General features: G+C 49.3%; 1 long non-coding RNA gene across 1 annotated transcript in view; it reads right to left on the reverse strand.

Moving 5' to 3' along the window:
* LOC149873934 (uncharacterized) overlaps positions 1-13232 on the reverse strand; it is a 23956-nt gene extending 10724 nt beyond the window's left edge. The window contains exon 1 of the long non-coding RNA XR_016439892.1: positions 13178-13232. This is a non-coding gene — a long non-coding RNA (uncharacterized LOC149873934). The remainder of the gene's footprint in view (positions 1-13177) is intronic.
* Between the last annotated feature and the right edge of the window lie 1581 nt (positions 13233-14813).

Raw genomic sequence — 14813 nt, forward strand, 5'->3', positions numbered from 1 at the left:
TGACTTGTATGTAGACATAGGTGACCATGGGGCTCCCAGAATGACATGGGCTGGATGCCAGGGAGACCACTCACAGAAACTTCTGTGGGTGTAGGCTGGGGAGTGTGGGGCATCATTACGGTTGGATTGCTACTTGTATGAAACCCTAAATTTGAATGGACCACTTGCGGACTGGTTGTGTGGTCTGGGAAGCCAGAAAGTAGGTTACTAGGCAAAGCACATTTTTGTAGTCTTTGGAGAATGAACAGAGCTGGGTTCAATAGGGAATGTACACTTTTCCTTCTTTTCAAGCAAACAGTACTGCACACTTTGAAAAACTCCTTGGGGGAACTTTATTTCAGTGAAAGTTATACAACCAATAGTAGAAGAGTTAAACCAATAGTAAGAAATTTAATAAAAGGTAGGAAGAAAAATTATCCCTAAATTGCCTGTTTCCTTTATCCCTCCCCACCCCCCACCCATTCAAATGTCATCTTACAGAGACTGACAGATAGAAAGGTACTCTGAGCTCATAACTGCAGGTGACAGCAGATAAGGCAGCATTGCTTCCCACCCGACCGACCACAGGAAAACTAAAAAAATCCCTTCACCCCCCTTTTCCCATATATACACATGTAATGAACCTCAGGAAAGGTACAAGCATTGACTACATAGTAATAAAAGGTAATAAGAAGTAAGAAAACCCTTCAAGCATCAGCACTACTGACTGCTGATTACTGACTGCCTGCAGACTTAAAATTTTATTTGGACCACCCTCAGCTTTGATTCCATTCATGCTTTATGCACAAGAACCTGGTGCCTCTCGAGATGCCCCCCTCTTTGCTCCCCGCTCCCTGGGTCTGCTCTGTATCCTCATCCCCTTCATCCCTAAAGCATAATGGGTCTGTCTTCTTGCTGACAGAAGAGGCACAGCAATCAGAGACTTGTATCTAAACTTGGAGGAAAATGAGGGACATGGAGGATGAAACCATGTCTGACTTGTCAGAATCATGAATCATCACAATTTAACTCTGAGGATGCACTGATGACTGACTCTGTATGAAAATAAAACAAAAAATATGCTCAATCAGAAGTGTGGTCACTGATTTGTCACACTTTGGAGTGATGGGGATCCCTGGAAATGGTCCTGGATGAGAGGGCAGGACCATGACTGTACATGTTGGCAGGGAAAAAATGGGTACGCCAGTGGATGTGGGGGTTGGGGAGGGTTAGGATCAATGCTTGCTAAGGAAGAGCTAAGCTGTCTTAAGTGTTTCCATGGCTTCCAATTGTGTTCCCTGAGGCAAAATGGCAACCATCCTTACAGTTGCTATGTAAATGAGGAATGATCTGGCATGGACAAACAGGTTAAAAAACAAACAAACCCCCAATTACTGTTTTGCCCTGAAATTAACCACGCCAGTACATTTATCAGGGAGAGCACCCAAAATTGATTTGCTGATCACAGAAAATTTGTGCTTATGTGGGTTTATACTGGCCACTGTGCAGGGGGAGTATTTATGAAATTACAGCCAAAAAAAGCAACCCTGTCTCACCTCATGTGTCCCTGTCTTACCCCATGTTACCCTTTGCACCCCATGTCTCATACCATATGCTGCCTGCCTATGCTGGCTTATGCTGGCCACCTGGAATCCCCTCCAAGCTCCAGGTGAGGGCTGGCCAAGCCAGCCTTTCATGTTTCCCTGAAGCAATACCCCACCTTTTTCACCCTGATGCCTGAGATCCTCCTAGAATCATAGTTTCATAGTTTGTAGGGTTGGAAGGGACCTGAGCAGATAATCAAGTCTAACCCCCTGTCATGGCAGGAAAGAGTACTGGGGTCAAATGACCCCGGCTAGGTGATTGTCTTGCCTCCTTTTGAAGACCCCCAGGGTAGGAGCCAGCACCACTTCCCTTGGAAGTTGGTTCCAGATCCTAGCTGCCCTGACACTGAAGTAGCGCCTCCTGATGTCTAGCTTGATCCTACTCTCAGTCAACTTGTGGCTGTTATTCTTAGTTACTCCTGGTAGTGCTTGGGTGAACACAGTCTCTCCCATTCCCCACTGGTCCCCCCTGGTGAGTTTATAGATGGCCACCAGATCCCCCCTCAGCCTTCTCTTGTGGAGGCTGAACAGGTTCAGGTCCCATAGCCTCTCCTCATAGGGCCTGCCCTGCTGCCTCCTGACCATGCAAGTGGCCCTCCTCTGGATCCTCTCCATGTTGTCCACATCCCTCCTGAAGTGCGGCGCCCAGAACTGGATGCAGTACTCCAGCTGCAGCCTGACTAATGTCACACAGAGGGAAAGTATCACCTTCTTGGACCTGTTTGAGATGCATCTGTGGATGCATGACAAGGTGCGGTTGGCTTTCCTGACTGCATCCCCACACTGCCGGCCCACATTCATCTTGACATCTATGATGACTCCAAGATCCTTTTCTGCCTCTGCACTGACGAGAAGGGAGTTCGTCAGCCTGTAGGTATGGTGCTGGTTTTTCAACCCCAGGTGCAACACTTTGCACTTGTCAGTGTTGAATCCCATCCTGTTCTCATCTGCCCACCCCTGTAACCTCTCTAGGTCTGATTGTATCCTATTCCTCCCGTCTAGCGTGCCCACATCCCCCCACATCTTAGTGTTGTCAGCAACTTTGAACACGGTGCTTTTTACCCCCTTGTCCAAGTCACTGATGAAGATGTTGAACAGTGCAGGCCCGAAGACCAAGCCCTGAGGAACCCCACTGCTCACATCCCTCCAGGTTGAAAACGACCCGTCCATCAGGAGAAAGCAGAACTCTTTAACCAATTATTTACCTCCATTTTCTTGTGCAGGGACTGGGACTTCCCCGCTGGGATGCCAGATGGACTCGAGGGGAACGCCTCCAGACCTCAGGTTGGGGAGGACCGGGTTAGAGAGCTTCTGGAGAGGCTGGATGTGTTCAAGTCAGCGGGTCCAGATGCTCTCCACCCCAGGGTGTTGAGGGAGCTAGCTGGGGTTATTGCAGGGCACTTGGCATGGCTTTACGAGCGCTCGTGGTGCTCGGGCCAGGTGCCAGATGACTGGAAGATAGCTAACGTGGTCCCCATCTTTAAAAAAGGGAAGAGAGAGGACTCAGGCAACTATAGGCCCATCAGTCTTACCTCTATCCTTGGGAAACTCTTTGAAAAGATCCTTAAGGAGCACATCTGTGATGGGCCAGCTTCAGGGATGATGCTCAAGGGCAACCAGCATGGTTTCATTAGGGACAGGTCATGTCAGACCAACCTGATTGCCTTTTATGATCAGGTCACAAAGGCAATGGATGCAGGTGTCACCGTGGACATAGTCTTTCTAGATTTCAGCAAGGCCTTTGACACCGTCTCCCACCCCATCCTCATTAAAAAACCAGGCGACTGTAGCATTGATGCCTACACAGTCAGATGGATTGCAGATTGGCTCAAGGGTTGTACTCAGAGGGTGGTGGTGGACAGGTCATATCCCACCTGGGGGGAAGTGGGCAGCGGAGTCCCCCAGGGCTTGGTCCTGGGGCCTGCGCTGTTCAATTTCTTCATCAGTGATTTGGACGACAGGGTGAAATGCAACTTGTTTAAATTCACTGATGATACCAAAATTTAGGGTGAGGTGAGCATGCTAGTAGGGAAGGAAAGACTGCAACAAGACCTGGATAGGTTACAGGAGTGGGCTGACATAAACAGGATGCGTTTCAATGCTGGCAAGTGCAGGGTGTTGCACTTGGGCAGTAGTAACCAGCAGCACACTTATAGACTGGGAAACTCCCTTTTTGAGAGCACGGAGGCAAACAGGGATCTTGGAGTCATTATTGACTCCAAGATGGACATGGGCTGACAATGCGAGGTCTCAGTTGGCAGGGCTAACCAGACCTTGTTGTGCATCCACAGGTGCATCTCAAGTAGAGCCAAGGAGGTGATCCTCCCCCCTCTATGTGACGCTGGTCAGGCCACAGCTGGAGTACTGCATCCAGTTCTGTGCGCCCCATTTCAGGAGGGATGTGGACAACATTGAGAGGGTCCAGAGAGGGCCACACGCATGATCCAGGGACTACAGGGCAGACCCTACAATGAAAGGCTGCGGGACCTGAACCTGTTCAGCCTTCACAAGAGAAGGCTGAGGGGGGACCTGGTGACTGTCTATAAACTCACTAGGGGGGATCAGAAGGGTTTAGGGGAGACACTGTTTCCCCTAGTGCCCCTGGGCATGACAAGGAACAATGGACACAAATTATTAGATTAGACATCTGCAAGAACTACTTCACAGTTAGGGCAGCTAGGAGCTGGAACCAACTTCCAAGGGAAGTGGTGCTGGCTCCTACCCTGGGGGTCTTTAAGAAGAGGCTTCATGCCTACCTGGCTGGACTCATTTGAGTCCAGTTTTTTTTCTCCCGCCCAGGCAGGGGGTCAGACTTGAAGATCTACAAGGTCCCTTCCAACCCTGCTTCTATGATTCTATGATTCTATTATCACCACTCTCTGGGTGCAGCCCTCCAGTGAATTGGTGACCCATCTGACTGTGTAGACATTGACACCACAATCTCCTAATTTTTTGATAAGAATGGGGTGAGAGACAGTGTCGAAGCCCTTCCTAAAGTCCAGAAAGACTACGTTCACTGCTACCCCTGCATCCAAGGACTTTGTGACCTGGTCGTAGAAGGCCACCAGGTTGGTCTGACAGGACCTGCCTCTCATGAACCCGTGTTGGTTGCCCCTAAGCATAATCTCCCCTGCTGGACCCTCACAGATGTGCTCTGGGATAATTTTCTCAAAGAGCTTCCCCAGGACCAAGGTAAGACTAACAGGCCTATAGTTTCCTGGGTCCTCTTTCCTCTCTTTTTTGAAAATGGGGACCACATTGGCCCTTTTCCAATCCTCTGGCACCTTGCCAAAGTACCATGAGTGCTCATAGATCTGGACCTGCTGATTTGAAGATGTCCAGTCCCACCAGAAGTTCCCTCACCAAGTCCTCTCTGATCCTGGGCCCAGCTGTGCCTCTCCTGAGTTCGTCCAGTATTCTGGTGGAGGGGATGTCCACCCTGGCTTTCTCTGGACAGTGTGATCACTGCAAGCATCCAAAGGCTCTTCACCCAGAAGCCAACAATTTCTTTTGAGCTTCGAATTAGGGGTTCCCCTGGCCACCCCAAGTGATGGATGGCAGAAAAAATGGGTATGCCGGGGGGGGGGGGGGGGTGGTTAGGCTGTGGATCAATGCCCACTAAGGAAGAGCTAAGCTGTCTTAAGTGTTTCCATGGTTTCTAATTATGTTCCCTGAGGCAAAATGGCAGTCATCCTTACAGTTGTCATGTAAATGAGGATGATCTGGCATGGATAAACAGGTTAAAAACAAAACAAAAAAAAAACAATTGCTGCTCTGACCTGAAATTAATCATGCCAGTACATTTCTCAGAGAGAGCACCCAAAAATGCTTCGCTGATCAGCAGAAAATTCATGCTTATGCAGGCTTATGCTGGCCGCTGTGCAGGGAGAGTATTTATGGAATTGCAACCAAAAAAAGCAACCCCATCTCACCCCATGCACCCCCTGCCTCACCCCATGTGCTGGCCACTTATAAGGGCTGACACTGCCAGCTGTGTGTGGGGGGCAGGAGGCGGGGGTGTATTTTTGGAACTGCAACCAACCCCATCTCAGCCCATGTCCCCTGTTCCACTCCCTGTCACCCCATGCACCCTCTGTGTCACACTATGTGCTTCCCGCTGTCTCACCCCATGTCCCATTCCACCGTTTCATCCCATGTCACCCCATGCACCCCATGTCTCAACCCATTTCCCCACAATTGACAAAGCTAGTAGATTTGTTGGGGAGAGCACCTGAAAATGCATCATTGGGTGAACGGCAGAAAATTGCGGGGGGTGGGAGAAGTCTAACCGAAAGCCAGCTGAAAAAAATAAACCAATCACAAAATACATTCCTAAACTGCCCCCCCGCCAGATTTGGCCGTGCGATCATCCCAAGAGATGTCAGGGAAGTTGAAGTCTCCCATGATGATCAAGCATCAGGAGCATGTGGCTTCAACCAGTTCCCTAACGAATTCCTGATCTCGGTCTTCCCCTTGGTCGGGGGGTCTATAGTCGACTCCTACAGGTAAGTCACCCTCCCCATGTTCTCATATCTTGACCCAGAGGGTCTCAGATCCCCTTCCTGGTTTGGAAACTCAATCTGCAGGGAGGTAAGCTGATCTTTGACAGAGGGAGCAACACCCCCACCCCTCTCCCCCACATGATCTCTCCTATACATAGTGTAACCCTCTACTGGCACCAACCAATCATAGGTGGAGTCCTGCCAGGCCTCTGTAATTCCTACAGGTAGGAATTTGTAGTCATTATCACATAGGAGAAGGGCCAGTTCCTCATGCTTGTTTCCCAAGCTCCTGGCGTTTGTGTACAGGCAGTTAATGCTTCCCTGAGGGGTTAAGAGGGGACTTTCCTCAGGCTGTTGCCAGAGAGGGATCCCTTAGGCTGCTCAAGGTATTGGTAGTGCAGCTGATATGACCTGGGCTAAAACTTAGGAGACCACCCATCCCCCAGCGGTCTCAGTTTAAAGCCCTGTCAAGAAGGTCAGCCATTCTGGCCGAGAAGAGCTTCTTCCCTTTCCAGGCGAGGTGGAGCCCAGCCATTCCCAAAAGTCCACTCTCTCTGAAGTGTGGACCATGGCTGGGGAAGCCAAACTCCTCACAATGGCACCATCGCTGGAGTCTTCTATTCACTTTGCTGATGCACCTGTCCCATGTCCTGCAACAGGGAGGATAGAAAACTATCTGTGTCCCCAGACTCTTAAGCCCGGCTCCCAGAGCCCTGTAGTCACACATGAACTGGCCTGGACTTCTCTGTGTCGTGTCATTGGTGCCCACATGGATGAGGAGCATGGGATGGTGGTCGGAGGGCCGAATGAGTTTGGGGATCCTCTCTGTCATATCCTGGACATGAGCTCCAGGCAGGCAACAGACCTCATTGGCCAGGGGGTCAGGACAACAGATCACTCCCTCAGTCCCCCCAGGGAGGGAGTCACCCACCACGATAACTCAGTGCCTTCTTCTAGGCACAGGTCCTGGTGGCCATGTCCTCACATGCTGGAGCCAGTGGAATGGCTGGCTCCATTGATGTGAGAGGTGCAAAGCAGTTGTACAGCTCCAGGAGAGTGGTAACTCAAGTGCTGCACCCCTTTGGACCGGGCAGGTATCTGCTGTCCAGTCTGATTACTTCTGTTTAGGACTGTTTGCATTTGTATATTGCAGTAGTGCCAACACACCTTCATGGTAGTTGGGACCTAGGTATCAGCTCTACAAATGCGTGACATTCCCTACCCCAAAGAGCTCAAGTGTGAACTCAAGATAGACACAGCATAGGAGGAGAAGCAGAGGTACACAGAAGCAGTGTCTTGCCTAAGCAGATCAGAGATGCAGCTCCCTCCCATCCTAGGAGCAAGAAAGAATTACTAAGCTGTCTTCACCCAATGTGGGTTTTGGCCTGCCCTTCTCTGACTTCATGGAACAATGACCCAGCAGCATCCAACCTTCGGCACGAGTTTTGCAAGTGGCACTCAGCAGATCAGGGAGGGGGCAGGTAGCACAGCAGCAGATAAGGCAGGGAGCATAGGGCAAGGAGCAGAAAGCAGAGAACATGCAGGAAACAGAAAACAGAGGAGGCGATCAGGCAGAGGAAGGGGATTCGAGTAACACTTGAGGAGGCCGTATGGCTAATTTGTTGTATGTCTTCCCAAGTGGTTGCCCCCACTGCTCTGACAACTAGGTAACAGGTTAGGCTTTAACTAACTTCTCTCCCATCCACTTCTTGAAACTGGTCCATAAGGCAGCCAGGAGAGATATGTGGGATCAGGAAGAATAGAGTAAGCAAGAAGTTTTTTGGATGAGTGACATGGATACTGTCCTGGGTGGGTGGAATCATTGGACTCTAGCTTGGACCCTCATTCCTAATGGGGCAGAAACTTCCCCACTAATCTCCATCCATTTTGTCTAATGCGTATTAGATGCAAGGGATAGTGGCTCAGCTTCAAAGGGGGGGACAGAGAGGGATCTGGATAATGCTGAAACTGTAGTTGTGGCTAGAGCACTATGCTAAGAAGCCGGAGATGCAGTTTAAAACTCCAATTCCCACTGGGTGAGAAGCCTAAACTGGGCTAAAATATAGGCGTCCCCCAACCCCATCATTTTACTTCCAATGTGTCCTGATGCAGCTGTAGAGGGTGATCCTGTTTTTATATACAAGCTTAAATACCAAAAGCTGCACTTATGCAGCACTGTTTGTGCTATTTAGGTGTGTGAGAAGAAATAGGATTGAGCACTCAGTTACTGGAGTATTAGCATAGGTTACGAGACCAGGTTCGGGTTCCACCCTTCCCTGAGAGCATACAGATCTCCAGGAGATCCCTCCCCTCTATACTATAAGCTAGTCAGGGGTGAGGCAGAGGATAGGAGAGCTTTCAGCTTCTCCTTCAGAAGCTGTTTCCATTTTCTGTGGAAGAAAGATTCATTGGGTCAGAGAGGGTGTGAGTGTGACAGTAAGCTCAACCTGCTCACCTGGGAAAGGGAACTGTGGGTACGGATAAATGTATATTTTAACTATGGGGAGTGTGAGGGGAAGAGGGGAGGAGTTGTAGTTGGGGAGTGAACAGAGGGTGTTGCGACCTCACAGTTACATTTGCAGTGTAGCAGTCCCAGCTAAATCCCCCAGCTTTGACCCTGGATGACACTGGAGTGGTTTGGTGCCCTGTGCAGAGATGCCTGAGAACAAAAGGGCAGTCGTGGAGGTGTTGAATATGTTGGGGGAGGAAGAAACACAGGAGTGCTAAGCATTGGAAAGCCAGGGGCAAGTGGAGTGGGGAGGGGGATTACCAAACATTGTTGGCTACCAACTCACAGGATCATCATAAAATTCTAGTTTATTAAATGGATGCAAAAGTCAGATCATAAACCTTGGGGATGATCCCCTCAAACACACACACATTCACGCACACACACACACCCACAGTAGCTAGCTATGAACACTAAGCACCAGTGTCATGATATACCTATTCCCAAGTGACTGTCAATGGCCAGTCAAGGCTTTTTTCAGTGTGATGTTGCTTCAGAAGGGGATCACCGGCTGATCCTTCTGGCTGGGCAGGCAGGGTGCTGGTTAGGTCAAAGAGGGCACCACTGGGGGTCATTCTTTACTGCCTTTTATCCCTCTCTGGCAGACTTTGGTGACTCCCTAATTTTCGGGCTTACCCAATCCAGGGGTTGTTGACCTCATGGGACATCCCCCGTGGTGGTTGCTGGATGGCAGTTTTCAGACCCTGGGGACATGTCTGCAGATATGTGCAGTCTTGCGAGTCCGTTGATGAAATTTGATTAATTCACTGCTGTGATGAACAGGGCTCTGGCGGCAGTTGATCGGGGGCAGGGAGGGGCAGTATTCAGTCCCAAGAGTCGGTCTTCAGCATTGATTAGTTCAAACCAGGGCTTCTGTGCCTTTAACAGTGAAGTTTCAGGGAGTTCCTGGCTCTGTATTGCTCCCTTCCTCTCCCTAGTCTGTGGTCTCCTAGGTGTTATTTGCGGCTGGTTGACTTGTTATTCTGTCTAGCTACTGTGTTACACAATCAGTCAAGCTTCATTCAGGGACCCACTCCATACAGAGAAGCCAGAGTTTGATTCCTGCCCTTGCTAACATTGTTACATGGTGCAACTTCCTTCTGAACTTAAAGTACACTTGTTACAAAGTTAAAAAGCATAGACTATAAAACATAGAAGGGTGAAATGCCATGGTACATACAACAAACAGACCAAATACAATGCTGGTGGGGGGGACACAAGATATTGATGCAGAATACTATTTTATACCCATAAAAGCATCTACAAACTATATTTTTATTAGAAGTACACCTTATATTCTATAAAAATAATAATATAATAAAAGAAGAAGAGGGAGGAAGAAAGAAAAGGTAGAAAAGAGAAGGCATCCCCAAAAGGGGGCAAATGCTGCAAAAGGGGCTTTTTGCCATATGGAGGGGCTTCACAGTGGAGGGGGAGGCAGGCAAAAAAAAAAGGTTTCTTGCTACAACATTAGGAACTGTTTAGCCTCAAGACCACAGTCCATCCATGAGATCAGGAACTCTTTTGCAAGCTTTGACACAGAATTAAGGTATAGCCATTAGGGCTGTGCAAAGCTTTGCTGGCTGTTTCATTTTGATGCTGTTTTGACTCCTTTCGAGCTCAAAACAGTGAAATCAAAATGAAATGAAGGGCTTTGAAACAGCCTCAAAACAAAATGGGGCCAGTTGAAACATTTTGAAAGTTTTGAAACGTTTCAAATTTTGAAGCAGCCAGCCAGGTGCTGGGAGGCAGGGGAGAGCCAGAGCTGTGCTCTGAGTAGCTCCACAGCCCCATGTGGCTCAGCTGGGCTCAGTTCCCCAGCACTGGGTTCCAGGCAGCAGTCATCCAACAGGCAGATTGGGAGCCCACCTACACCACAGGAGGGCTGCGGGGCCTCTGCCAGACTCCTCCCAGGGGTGTGGGCCCCCAGTTTGCCTGCCGGATCACAGGACGCTGTTTCTGACCCCGGCTCCTGCTTGTACGCAGCTTGAGGTACAATTTCCTAGAAACCCCTGCACCCATCTCCTTGAAACTTGGCAGACTTTATGCCCTCAGAAGGGGCTACCACCTCTGCAAGTTTCATTGGAATGAGGCAAGAAATAAAGTTACAGGCTGTTTTGTGCTTCCCCGTTATGGCGAAATGTTGAAACAGTGTCAAAACAGCGAAACCGCTTTGACAAAACGGAACAGTGCTTTCAAAATTAAATGAAACTTGAAACAAAACACTGTTCTGTCGAAATGGCTGTTTTACACAGCCCTAATAGCCATGATTCCCCTACTGATTCCCCTGTAAACACAAAGGTAAGGTATATTTACTTACAGTTGCTTAATTATCACGACTTAGAAGAGAGACAGGAGACAGATCCGCAGCCTAAAACTTTCTATTGTTATACCCCAAACCCCCAAGAAAACCCTTTATTTCAGTGCCTATCTCGCTACCCACAAAATCATGATACAAATTCTCACCTACACCAGCTGGGGAAACAAGGAAAGCCTGAGTGTCTGGTAGGTATCCACTGCTATTACCTGGCAGGTGTATGAGAGTTAGCAGGAACCTGTAGCCCACCAGTAAGGGTATCCCCCGAGGAGGGCCTGCTCCCGGAAGGGCTCACAGAACAATCCATGGATAAAATATATAGGTACCGTGAGATCAGGGCTCCATTCTCCCAGGACAGTGTCCTAACCATAAGGCAACAGTCAGACTCACACTTTACATCTATTCTCTTGCTTACTGAATCCTAAATTATTATCAGTAAAATGAGACCGCTTGAACAGGAGGGGCAGAAAGGCCCCAACTGAGAACTTGCTCAGCCTACCTGATTGCTTGGTGGTTAGGGCATTTATTTGGGAGGAGAAAGACAAGAGGGTTCACACTCACAAGCAGAAACAGGGAGAAACCCCTGTCTCACACATTCTGGGCAAGTGCTAAAGGGTCCTGGACTCCCTCAACATCATTGGAGGAGTCATAAGTGTTAGGCTCCCTCAGTTTAGGTGGTCTGTATACATACTGTGTCAGGATGTCACAGAGTTATGGAATAGAAGGATTGTAAGGGGTCTGTAAGATCATCAAGTCCATTCCCCTGCCATGGGCAGGAGGTAATTAGGCTCCAAGAAGCTCCAGGAGGTGCTTGTCCAGTCTCCTCTTGAACACCTCCAGGGATGGTGACTGACTGTGCCACCTCTTCTGGGAGCATGTTCCAGATTCTAGTTACTCGTATGGAAAATAAATTTTTCCTTATGTCTATCCTAAATTTTTCCTCAACTAGCTTGTTCCCTTTGGACCTTGTCCTCCCGAGGGGTGCCTTTCTGAAGAGTTGCTCCCCTAGATCTTGGTGTTCACTCCTGACATACCTGTAAGCAGCTATCAAGTCACCTCTCAGTCTTCTCTTACTCAGACTGAACAGGCCCAGTTCCCAGTCTGTCTTCATAGAGCATATCCCCAGGTCCCATATCATGCAGGGGGCCCTGCTTTGTACTCTTTGGAGCTTATCCACATCCTTCTTGAACTGGACACAGTACTCCAGCTGTGGTCTCACCAAAGCTGAATAGAGGGGGAGGAGCACCTCCCTGGATCTACTGGCAATGCCTCAGCTGATGCACACCACAGTTCTATTTGCCCTGTTAGTGACTTCATTGCATTGATGGCTCATGTTCATCCTCTGGTTGATTGTCTCCCCTAGGTCCATGGGCAACTGGTGCCTCCTGAGTTGGGGGGGCACTTGCCCCCCCCAGTGGTCGTTAGTGACTGGGGGAGGGGGTCCCCTGGCAGCCAATCACGCTGACCACGACCTGGAAGTGCCAGTGGCATGCTGGGGGTACTGCGGAAAAAGGTCAAGTCCTGCGGCATGGCCCTGTACTCTTAAGTGGTAGATATGTGTAACCCTAGCCATTGTGCTAGACGCAGCCACGTCTGGATTCAGGGCCCTGGGGTGTCAAATACCCTCAGTCAACCTCCCAGCCCCGAAGGCTGGGTCTACCTCTCCATGGAGTGTTTTCTTGTGGTTTCCCCACACAGTGGAGTACATGAAGTCTAACTATTTGCAGTTTATTATTTACAAAACAGTCAACATATGGATGAGGCTAATAGCAGAACAGGATATCAATAATCAAATTGTCAAAGGCAGGTATCAATAAACTAAACCACTCTGTACAAATAGAATCAAGTACAACTCCCCAGCTAAAACCTTGAGACTCCAGTGAGCAGGAGCACACAGCATTAACATAAACATCAGCTCTCCTTCATACTTGGCAACACAATAACCAGGGCTGGTGCTGCTGCTTCAGAAAGTCCTGCTCCCTGCTAGAGCCTCATGGGGAAGAGCAGCTCTCCTCTGCTCCAGCTGTCTGTGGTCTCTGCAAAGAAACACTCACTGCCCCCTTTTCCCCAAAAACACCTTTCTTCAATTGCCAGACACGGACCCTTGTGCTGATAACTGAAACAACCCTGGGTTGATCACCCACCTGGCTCCAGGCTGGTTCTCAGTTAACTCTCCCTAGAGCCTTTCAAGATCAATAGCCTGCCCTCCTAAGCAAGTGTACTTTACCACCCTTTTCCCTCCACCTCACAGAAGGAAAAAGGATACCAGGTTGTCTTCTCCCCATCACTAAGGGCAGGTTCACTTCACAGGCAGACTGCAGGGTGGTTCCTCCCAGAGCTCTGTGGTCCCAGGCTCCTTCCCTTCTGAGCAGAGCTGAGTTCCCTCCCCGCCAATCTCCTGCCTCAAGAGCCAATCAAAAACATGCATGTGCTCTTGCCAGCAACAACTTTCTGCAAACTTTCCCGCTTTGCCTTTGCAGGGATCGTGAGCCCTGCTGCAAATCCAGCAGCAGCTGTTACATGTGTTTGTGTGCCTGCTGAGACATGGCTTATGGTATTATTGGGCTGTGAGTGATGGATGTGTACAAACACAAGCATGTTGCAAAAATTTGCAGTTTGTTTCTCTGGAGGCACGCAAAGAAATCTCAGACACACGCTTATTAGCAGCACAAAAGGTGTATTTGCAAATAGGGTCGGAGCAGAGTCAAAGGACTCAGATTACTCCGAACCCCTGAGGAAATTCTCAGCTGGTATTTTATCCTTCCCCTCCTGGGCACGTGTGCAGAAACAGGAACTCTTACAGCTCATTTCCATTTCATACAAACATGTATGTGGCTACGTCACTTCATCCATTGCATGTATATTATAATTAACTACTTAAGTATGCAGGGCGGATAAGCAAATATGCATCAGCTAATTGCGCATGCTCAGAAAGTTCTTTAGGTCACCAAGAGTTTAAATCCCACCCCCTTTCAAGGACACAGTCAGTTGAATTCCAGCTTCTGTAATCTGCATGAGAATACCAGGGGGAGGCTGAGGGGGAGAGTGATTTAGCATAAGAAAAACTGTAGCAAAGCTGGCCAAGGAAAAAAAAGTCCTTGGCAGTGTTTTTTACTTATCAGGTACGAGATACAAACTGTGCATTTCTAACAACACTCCATTTCTAACAATATTCTAACAATACTCCATTTCTAACAAGCACACACACAGAGTAAGGAGCCCGCACTCTGGGAGTCTGTGTGCACATGCAAGGGTGTCCTGACAAATACATGCATTTCTCTGTGCACTGGAGAAGGGTGTATGTGTGCATGATTGCGCACCCTGGGTCATATGCATTGATCGATGGGCATGTAAATGTGCCTCACGTGTCCCTGCTTTGGTGTGAGGAGGGGTGTCTGGTGTGTCTGTGGGGATGTGTCCTGTGGGGGTCATTTGCTGGTGTCTGTACTGACTTCTCCTTTGTTCCCTCCTGTGACCCTCCAGTTGTGGATAGAAGAGGAGCAGCAGGTGGAGCAGTACTTCCCGGAGAGACAGCAAGAGTGGGAGGAGGAGGAGGAGCAGCTTCTATGGCAGAGACTGAGGCTCAGGTAAGAGGAGGAGGAAGGTGCAGGGCTTGTTCATAGGCCCATGTGGATGCTGCATGGACATTAACGCCTGCCCACATGAGCCAGGGAGGGCATCAGTGAGGCTGGCTCTGACAGCAGGGACCTGAGCATCTTTGAGGCTTGAGTCCTCTCCCTGCCATGGACCCTTCCACACTCAACCTCTCTATGGCCTCTGGCACCTCATTCTTCCCCCCATCATCCCTCTTACAGGTCCCCTGGAGTCCCCCGAATACCCTCCACACCAAACAGCTTCCCTAGGGAGGGCCTTGTGTGAGAGACTGAGGCTCCCTTTGGAGC

The sequence above is a fragment of the Crocodylus siamensis genome, chromosome 1, assembly GCF_052110815.1.
Source record: "Crocodylus siamensis isolate JL-2025a chromosome 1, ASM5211081v1, whole genome shotgun sequence".
NCBI classification, from domain to species: domain Eukaryota; kingdom Metazoa; phylum Chordata; order Crocodylia; family Crocodylidae; genus Crocodylus; species Crocodylus siamensis.